Source organism: Chlorocebus sabaeus, chromosome 13 (genome assembly GCF_047675955.1).
Source record: "Chlorocebus sabaeus isolate Y175 chromosome 13, mChlSab1.0.hap1, whole genome shotgun sequence".
Classification (NCBI taxonomy): domain Eukaryota; kingdom Metazoa; phylum Chordata; class Mammalia; order Primates; family Cercopithecidae; genus Chlorocebus; species Chlorocebus sabaeus.
The window spans coordinates 19,516,587-19,526,032 of NC_132916.1; the positions used below are offsets into that span (position 1 = coordinate 19,516,587).

A 9,446-nucleotide genomic window follows, 5' to 3' on the forward strand; every position below is an offset into this window, starting at 1 on the left:
CTATCTGAGCTGAGGCCTTGGTGTTTCTCATGTCCCAGTTTGGCTGAAGCCCTACTCTACGAGGCTGCTGCACTGCTAGGTTTCTGAATAGGATCAGCATCGAGCTCTCAGAGGCAGGTGTATGAGTAGGAAATGAGTTCATTAAACGGCAGGCAGAGTTACAGAACAATTTCACAACGAAGACAGTGCTACAAGGAGAACAGAGTGACCACAGAGGCAGAATCAGCTATGATCATCTCATCTACAAATAAAAAAACCAAGAGGTGCTCAACCAAAAACAACTGAAATTGAACTGTGGGTACAATGGCCTTTTTTTCATGCTTGGGGCTGAGAGGCTCCAGAATTTTACACAATGACACTAAAACATTACCTACCTTCAGACCTAATAGTTCTGAATGAAAATTTCAAGTTATTTTTTGGAGTGCCAAATTATATGTACATTTAAATGTCGAAGTTTAATATAGGACAGTCTTTGGCTGGGCACAGTGGTTGACGCCTGTAATCCCAGCACTGTGGGAGGCGGAGGTGGGTGGATTACCTGAGGTCAGGAGTTCAAGACCAGCCTGGCCAACATGGTGAAACCCCATCTCTACTAAAACTACAAAAATTAGCCAGGCATGGTGGCAGGCCCCTGTAATCCCAGCTACTTGGGAGGCTGAGGCAGGAGAATCACTTGAACCTGGGAGGCGGAGTTGGAGTGAATCAAGACCGCACTATTGCACTCCAATCTGGGGTGACAAGAGCAAAATTCTGTCAAAAAAAAAAAAAAGAATAGTTGTTGGATCTGAAAGATATTTCCCTAGAGGCCCAAGAGACTTTTGCATCAGAAACAGAGAAAGGTAAATAACCCATTGTGGAAGAATGACTTTGCAAGGGAGGCCGAAGAGAAGTTTACAGTTAATTCCACTTAGATGGAATGTCGAAGCAGTAACTAAAGTCAATACAGTAACTAAAGTCAACATTGTTAAAGTCAATATTTGTAAAAGACACAATAGGTTGGCTTGACAATGGTAAGAGTAAGTCTCTCAGATCTAGGCAGAAATTTTTAACATGCTAGGAATCTGAGGCTCTTTCCCAGTCGCTGCCGAGTCGTGCGGAGGCGGAGGCTTAGGTGTGTTCAAGATTCGGCTTCACCTGTAACCCACCGCCATGGCCGAGGAAGGCATTGCTGCTGGAGGTGTAATGGACATTAATACTGCTTTACAAGAGGTGCTGAAGACCGCCCTCATCCACGATGGCCTCGCACGTGGAGTTCGCGAAGCTGCAGAAGCCTTAGACAAGTGCCAAGCCCATCTTTGTGTGCTTGCTCCCAACTGTGATGAGCCTATGTATGCCAAGTCGTGGAGGCCCTTTGCCCTGAACACCAAATCAACCGAATTAAGGTTGATGACAACAAGAAACTAGGGGAATGGTTGGCCTCTGTAAAATTGACAGAGAAGGGAAACCTTGTAAAGTGGTTGGTTGCAGTTGTATAGTAGTTAAGGACTATGGCAAGGAGTCTCAGGCCAAGGATGTCATCGAAGAGTACTTCAAATGCAAGAAATGAAGAAATAAATCTTTGGCTCATACACACACACACAAAAAGAATTTGAGGGGCCACACATTTTTAGAACTTCTGAGGCCCCATCATTTCACTGAAGTAAATGCTTTGGCCAGGCACAGTGGTTTACGCCTGTAATCCCAGCACTTTGGGAGGCCAAGGCAGGTGGATCACCTAAGGTCAGGAGTTTGAGATCAGCCTGGTCAACATCCTGTAACCTCAGCACTTTGGGAAGCAGAGGCATGTGGATCACCTGAGGTCAGGAGTTTGAGACCAGCCTAGGCAACATGGCGAAACCGCATCTCTACTAAAAGTACAAAAATTAGCCGGGTGTGGTGGCACATGCCTGTAGACCCAGCTACACAGGAGGCTGAAGCAGGAGAATTGGTTGAACCTGGGAGGCAGAGGTTACAGTGGGCCGAGATTGCACCACTGTATTCCATCCTCGGCAACAGGGTGAGACTTTGTCTCAAAAAAACCCCAAAAAACTACAAATTTCTTTGCATTAAAAGACACCATCAAAAGACTGAAAAGGGAACCTATGGAGTAGCAGAAAATATGTACAAATCATATATCTGAAAAGGAGTTACTATCCAGAATACATAAAGAACTACAACTCAACAACAAAAAAGTCAAATGACCCAATGTAAAAGGGCAAAGGACTTGGAATAGACATTTCTTCAATAAATATAAATGATATTCAAATGACTCATCTTACCTCACAACCACTAGGATGGCTACTTTCAAAGCAACAGAAAAAAAAAAACGGTGAGGATGTGGAGAAACTTGAACTCTTGTGCACTGTTGGTGGGATTGCGCAAAAGTAATTGTGAGTATGGCTCGTGAATTTTAAATCATTATAACTAGGCCCAGACACATCTTTATTAATCAAAATAGGAACCATTACAATCAACACATTTTTACCAACAAGGAATAAGTTTGTTTATTCCTGTAGCGTAAAAATCTGTGCTTTGGGATTCAACGAACTCTTGGAAAGCATTTTCTGCACCCCGCTGGTTGTGGAAGCGTTTTCCTTGCAACAAGTTGTCAAGATGCTTGGTAGTCAATTGGTGAGAGGCCAGGTGAATACGACGGATGAGGTAAAACTTTGTTGCCCAATTCTTTCCACTTTTGAAGCATTGGTTGTGCAACGTGAAGTCCTGTGTTGTTGTGGAGAAGAACTGGGCCCTTTCTGTTGACCAATGCTGGCTGCAGGCGTTGCAGTTTTTGGTGCATCTCATTGATTTGCTAAGCATACTTCACAGATGTAATGGTTTCGTCAGGATTCAGAAAGCTGTAGTGGATCAGACCAGCAGCAGATCACCAAACAGTGACCATGACCTTTTTTTTGGTGAAAGTTTGACTTTGGAAGGTGTTTTGGAGTTTCTTCTCGGTTGTTGTATAAAATCCACTTTTCGTCTCACGCCACAATCTGATTGAGAAAAGGTTCATTGTTGTTGTGTAGAATAAGAGAAGATGACACTTCAAAATGACGATTTTTTAAAACTTTCGCTCAGCTCATGAGGCACCTGCTTATGGAGCTTTTTCACCTTTCCAATTTGCTTCAGACGCCAAACGACCATAGAATGGTCAACGGTAAGTTCCTCGGCAACTTCTCGTGTAATTGTAAGAGGATCAGCTTCGATGATTGCTCTCAATTGGTCATTGTCAGCTGCTGATGGCTGCCCACTACCCTCCTCATCTTCAAGATTCTCATCTCCTTTGAAAAACTTCTTGAATCGTCACTGCACTGTATGTTCATCAGCAGTTCCTGGGCCAAATGCATTATTGATGGTGCAAGTTGCCTCTGCTGTTTATGACCTATTTTGAACTCAAATTTGCTTTTTGTCTAACATCTTTTTTTTTTTTTTTTTTTTTTTTTTAGATGGAGTCTTACTCTGTTGCCTAGGCTGGAGTGCAGTGGTATGATCTCAGCTCACTGCAACCTCTGCCTCCTAGGTTCAAGTGATTGTCCTGCCTCAGCCTCCCAAGTAGTTGGGACTACAGGTGCCTGCCACCATGCCTGGCTAATTTTTGTATTTTTAGTAGAGACGGAGTTTTGCCATGTTGGCCAGGCTGGTCTCGAACTCCTGATCTCAGGTAATCCACCCACCTCAGCTTTCCAAAATGCTGGGATTATAGGTGTAAGTCACCATGTCTGGCCAATGGTCTAATATCATTTCCATAGTCTAAAATAAATATAATATAAATAGCAAGTAATAAGTCATTAGCAAAAAAACAAAGTGAGAAATGCACATTAAAATGATGTATAATATAACCATATTTATTTAAGAATGTTTTCTAATATCAAAGTGCACATTTCAACAACACAAAAACTGCAATTACTTTTGCATCAACCTAATAAAATGGTTTATCCACTATGGAAAACAGTAGGGCAAAAAAATAAAAATAGAATTATATGATGCAGCAATTTCACTTCTGGGTATATATCCATAAGAATTGAAAGCAAGATCTGGATACCCATGTTCATAGAGACATTATTCACAATAGCCAAGAGGTGAAAGTAACCCAAGTGTCCACGGATGGATGAATGGATGGATGGATGGATGGATGGATGGACGGACGGACGGACGGACGGACGAATGGATGGATGGATGGATGGATGGATGGATGGATGGACGGATGGATGGATGGACGGACGGACGGGTGGATGGATGGATGGATGGATGGATGGATGGACGGACGGACGGATGGATGGATGGATGGATGGATGGATGGGTGGATGGATGGACAAAATGACAAAATGTGGTAGATGCAGACAATGGATTATTATTCAGTCTTAAAATGGAAAAAAAATTCTGAAACCTGCTACAACCCTGAGGACATTATGCTAAGTGAAGTAAGACAGTAACACACACAAAATATACTGTACAGTGATTCCACTTACATAAAGTGTCTGGAGTAGTCAAATGCATAGAAACAGATTGATGGTTGCTAGGGGCTTAGAGAAATGAGGGGTTGTTTAATAGGTGTAGAGTTTTGATTTTGCAAGATGAAGAAGTTCTGGACCAGGTGCGGTGGCGCACGCCTGTAATCTCAGCTCTTTGGGAGGCCGAGGTGGGTGAATTGTTTGAGCTCAGGAGTTTGAGAACAGCCTGTGCAACATGGTGAAACTCCTTCTTTATTTATTTATTTTATTTTTAATTTAAAAAAAGAAAAGTTCTAGAGGTTGGTTGCCCAACAGTGTGAATGTACTTGACACAACTGACCTATAGGCTTAGAAATGGTTTAAGATGATAAATTCTGTGTTATACATTTTGTTACCACAACAAAAATTAAAAAAAAAAAAAAAAAAAATTAACGGCAAGACTTTGCTCAGTGACCAAAGAGATTGCTTTTCTTTTACAATTCAGATCCTTGGAAGAACAGGCTACACAGCACTAAGTTTTCACGTCTGCCTCATTCCCCAGTGCTCTGCCACATGGTGTCTGTGCCTGCCACTCCAGCAGGCTGCTGTCTGTTTTGTCCCGGCTGCCACCTACGGACAGCGTGCCTCTGCCTTTGTCTTTGTTCATACCCCACAGCACTTGATGCTGTTGACCACTTCCCTTGGGAAATCTCTGCTTCCCAGTTTTGTCTCTCTCTAGGCCACTGACCTTTGGACTGTTTTGCAGACCTATTTTTGATGTTTTGTGAATGTGGCTCTTCCTCAAGGCCCCATCCTAGGCTTTCTGCTCTCTCTCATTCTCTATCTCCATTTATTTATTTATTTAGAGACAGAGTCTTGCTCTGTCACACAGGTTGGAGTGCAGTGGCGCAATCTCAGCTCACGGGCTCAAGTGATTCTCCTGCCGCAGCCTCCCCCAAGTAGCTGGGATTACAGGTGTGTACCACCACGCCCAGTTAATTTTTTGTATTTTTGTAGAGACAGGGTTTCACCATGTTGTCCAGGCTGGTCTCGAACTCCTGACCTCAAGTGATCTGCCCACCTCGGCCAATCCCAAAGTGTTTGGATTACAGGTGTGAGCCACCATGCCTGGCCATCTGTCTCCAGGTGTGTACCACCACGCCCAGTTAATTTTTTGTATTTTTGTAGAGACAGGGTTTCACCATGTTGTCCAGGCTGGTCTCGAACTCCTGACCTCAAGTGATCTGCCCACCTCGGCCAATCCCAAAGTGTTTGGATTACAGGTGTGAGCCACCATGCCTGGCCATCTGTCTCCTTCTTAAGTGAACTCAGCCCCTTTTACAACTTTAGCAGTGTTTGGAAGGAAAAAATTTTCTTTTACCCTTTATTTATTTACCTTACTTTTATTGAGGTCTGTGAGTTAAACAAACAAAACACGGATCTGCAAGAGAAAAGACAGATTTTTATTCATGTATGTATGGGAGTGCCCAGAAAAATGTGACTCAAGGAGGCTGTTAGAATTGGGGGGGGTCGGCCGGGTACGGTGGCTCACGCCTATAATCCCAGCCACTCGGGAGGCTGAGGCAGGAGAATCGCTTGAACCCAGGAGGTGGAGGTTGCAGTGAGCCGAGATCACACCACTGTACTCCGGCCTGGGTGACAGAGCAAGACTCTGTCTCGAAAAAAAAAAAAGAATGGGGGGCTTATGTATCCCCTTAATAGAAGGAGGGAGGAGGGTTAGGGATACTTATAGAAAAGTCTATGTCTCTTAGGAAAGATAAACGGCCCTTAGACGATTAGATGTAAGATGTGATCATTTTGCAACAATGTCTGTCTGGGTGTGGTGCTGACATCCCTTCTCTGCTCCAGCGCAGGGAATTGATGATCTCTTTTGGGAGGCTCTGCTTTTAGGCAGGTAAAGGAGTTTGGAAAAAAATCTATTCTCAAATGCCTTCAGTTCGAAATAATCTTTATCTGCCACAGTGGCAAAATCTGGAAACTTCCAGTAGCCACTTACTCGCCGAGAATGCCCCAAAGTGTACCTTAGCCCAGTATCTTTTCTGTGATCCAGAACACACTATCCAATTGCCTCAGCGCACATCAACAAGAACATCAAAAGGCATTCACCTCCTTTTCCTATAAACCTATTTTTTTCCTTGTATTTCACATCATGCCGGTTCATCAAGCCGGAAAACTTCAAGTCATGCCAAATTCCACATCTCCCTCATCCGATAATGAAACCTGATTCATTCTGTCTCCTGAGAGCTTTTGATACTTGTTTCCCTCCCACCATTGTCACCACTAAAGACTGTTATCATTAGGCCCTTACAATCTCCCCCTTATTATATTGTCCTAATTTACATTACAGCACAGAAGTCCAATGTGCCATATGTGTGTTTGTGCAGGTTAACTTTAATCTACACTCTAGGAGCTGTGGGTTAACATTTCCAAGACCCTGATCCTGATGTTTTTCAGCCTTTACAAAGAATACAATTCTGATACAGGTTACAACCTAGATGAAGCTTGAAAGCATGCTAAGTGAAATAAGCCAGACGCAAGAGGACAAATATTGCGTGATTCTCCTTATGTGAGGTACTTAGAATAGTCAAATTCATAGAGACAGGAAGTGGACTGGTGTTTCCCAGGGTTTGGGAGGAGGGGATAACGGGGCGTTTGTGTTTTATAGGTAGAGATTTACTTTGGAAAGATGAAAAAGTTCTGAAGATGGATGGCAGTGCTGATGATTACACAGTAATATTCATGTACTTAACACAGCTGAATGGTACACTTAAAATGATTAAAATGGTGAATTTTATTTGTATATTTACCACAGTAAAAAAAAAGAGTGAAGGCCAGGTGTGGTGTCTCACACCTGTAATCCCAGCACTTTGGGAGGCCGAGGTGGGCAGATCACTTGAGGTCAGGAGTTCAAGACCAGCCTGGGCAACACGGCAAAACCTTATTTCTACTAAAAATGCAAAAATTAGCCAGGTGTGGTGGCGTGCACCTGTAGTCTCAGCTACTCAGGAGGATGAGGCACGAGAATCACTTGAACCTGGGAGGCAGAGGCTGCAGTGAGCCGAGATCACGCCATTGCACTCCAGCCTGGGAGACAGAGAAAGACTCTGTCTCAAAAACCAAAACAACAAAACAATAACAACAACAACAACAACAAAACCCAGGCCCTAATCAAAACTCCACCCACAGAAGGTACTTCAGATACCTCATTTAATGTGTACTAGAGGGGCTGGGCACAGTGGCTTGCACCTGTAATTCCAGCACTTTGGAAGGCTGAGGCAGGTGGATAACCTGAGGTCAGGAATTTGAGACCAGTCTGACCAATATGGTGAAGCCTTGTCTCTACTGAAAACACAAAAATTAGCTGGGCGTGGTGGCATGCGCCTGTAGTCCCAGCTACTCAGGGGACTGAGACAGGAGAATTGCTTGAACCCAGGAGGTGGAGGTTGCAGTAAGCCAAGATCGTGTCACTGCAGTCCAGCCTGGGGGACAGAGCAAGACTCTATCTCCAAAAAAAAAAAAAAAAAAATCTGTACTAGAGAATTCACTGATCAGCAGAAAGGGGTTAAAGATCCTTGTCTCATATATATATATATATATATGTGTGTGTGTGTGTGTGTGTGTGTGTGTGTGTATGTATATATATATTTTTTATATAGGGACCACTGCAATGGGGCCTTGCAGTGGGGGAGAGAGGTTGGGTTCAGCTCCCAAAGATCATTTTCTTTTAATTTGATTGACTGATTGAAAAAATAGGGTCTCACTTTGTTGCCAGGCTAGCCTTCAACTCCTGGCTTCAAGTGATCCTCCCCCGCCTCAGCCTCCCAAATTGCTAGGATTACAGGCATGAACTGCCACAGCTGACCCCATTTTTTAAGAGTGGGGATCTCATTATTACCACACCAGGCTGGAGTGCAAAGATCATTTTCAATTGGCAAATGAAGTGATAAAGACAGTGCCTGCTAGAAAGCTACACAAGCACTTACCGTCTTATACAAATGTGTGCACAGATGAACTCAGTAGCCCAACACCTTCAGAGTGATTCCTTCATATAGAAGTTCTAGAAATTCAGTAGTGTGTCCCCTCTATTCTCACCCTCTCTCAGTCATATTTCATGAAGGACTTTCGTTAGAGAAGGCTTGCTGGCATCCTGTCCTCAGAACATTGTCATATTTGCCATGGATTGGGTCTTTTCTGTGAGCCATCTCTGCTCCAAAAGGCTAGAGAGCTAGGATTTCACTGGTCTCGCTCACACAACAGCATGTATGACTGTTTCTGTGCCTGCTTGCTCCTGACATTTGTATCTGCTTAAAACCCTGGAGACCTCTTGGCTGCCTCTAATCCTGAGAGACTGCTGAATTTCTCCCATCATCCTCCTACAATGCAAATCAGGTCATGTCAATTTCTCACTCCAAATTCTTCAGTAGACCCCTCTGCCCCCTCCCATTACATTCAGAGTAAAATCCCAACTCCTGCCCTCCAGGATCTGCACCTACCTTCCTCTCCCTTCTTCACTCCAACGTGGAAGCCCTTGAATCTGCCCACGCCTCTCCCACCTCCATACCTCTGCGCATGCCATTTGTTCTGCCTACAAAGCTCTTCCTCTCCCTACACTCTTTGGTTTCAGGAAACACAGCTGAATTCAGGGACGCCAAGTCCTTGCCTAGAAGGATATCATCTGTGCCTGGAATTTCACCTTTTTTTTTCCAGCATACTTTCAGCAGCAATGAAAGCATCCAGTTTGCATAGAAAGAAGAGTGAAGTAGACACAGTAGAGAGAAACAGAGATGACTTCTCAGAAGGAGGAAGAGAGAAACCCAGGGGGCAGCTGCTTTTGTTCCTAAACTGGTCCAGTTCCCGGGTTCCTTTCCTCCTGGGAGGCATCTGAGCCCCCCGTCCTTGGGTTCTGGGAGCTGGTTGGGAAGCTCTTTTGTAGCCAGTTGAGTCTTGACCAGGATACAGGTCTGCAGACTTACCCCTTTCCTGGTGGTGAGGCCCAAGCCACCCTGGAAGACCTGC

General features: G+C 44.1%; 1 pseudogene; it reads left to right on the plus strand.

Moving 5' to 3' along the window:
* The first annotated feature begins 1,099 nt into the window (after positions 1–1,099).
* On the plus strand, positions 1,100–2,067 carry LOC103240725 (small ribosomal subunit protein eS12-like; annotated as a pseudogene).
* Positions 2,068–9,446: the final 7,379 nt, after the last annotated feature.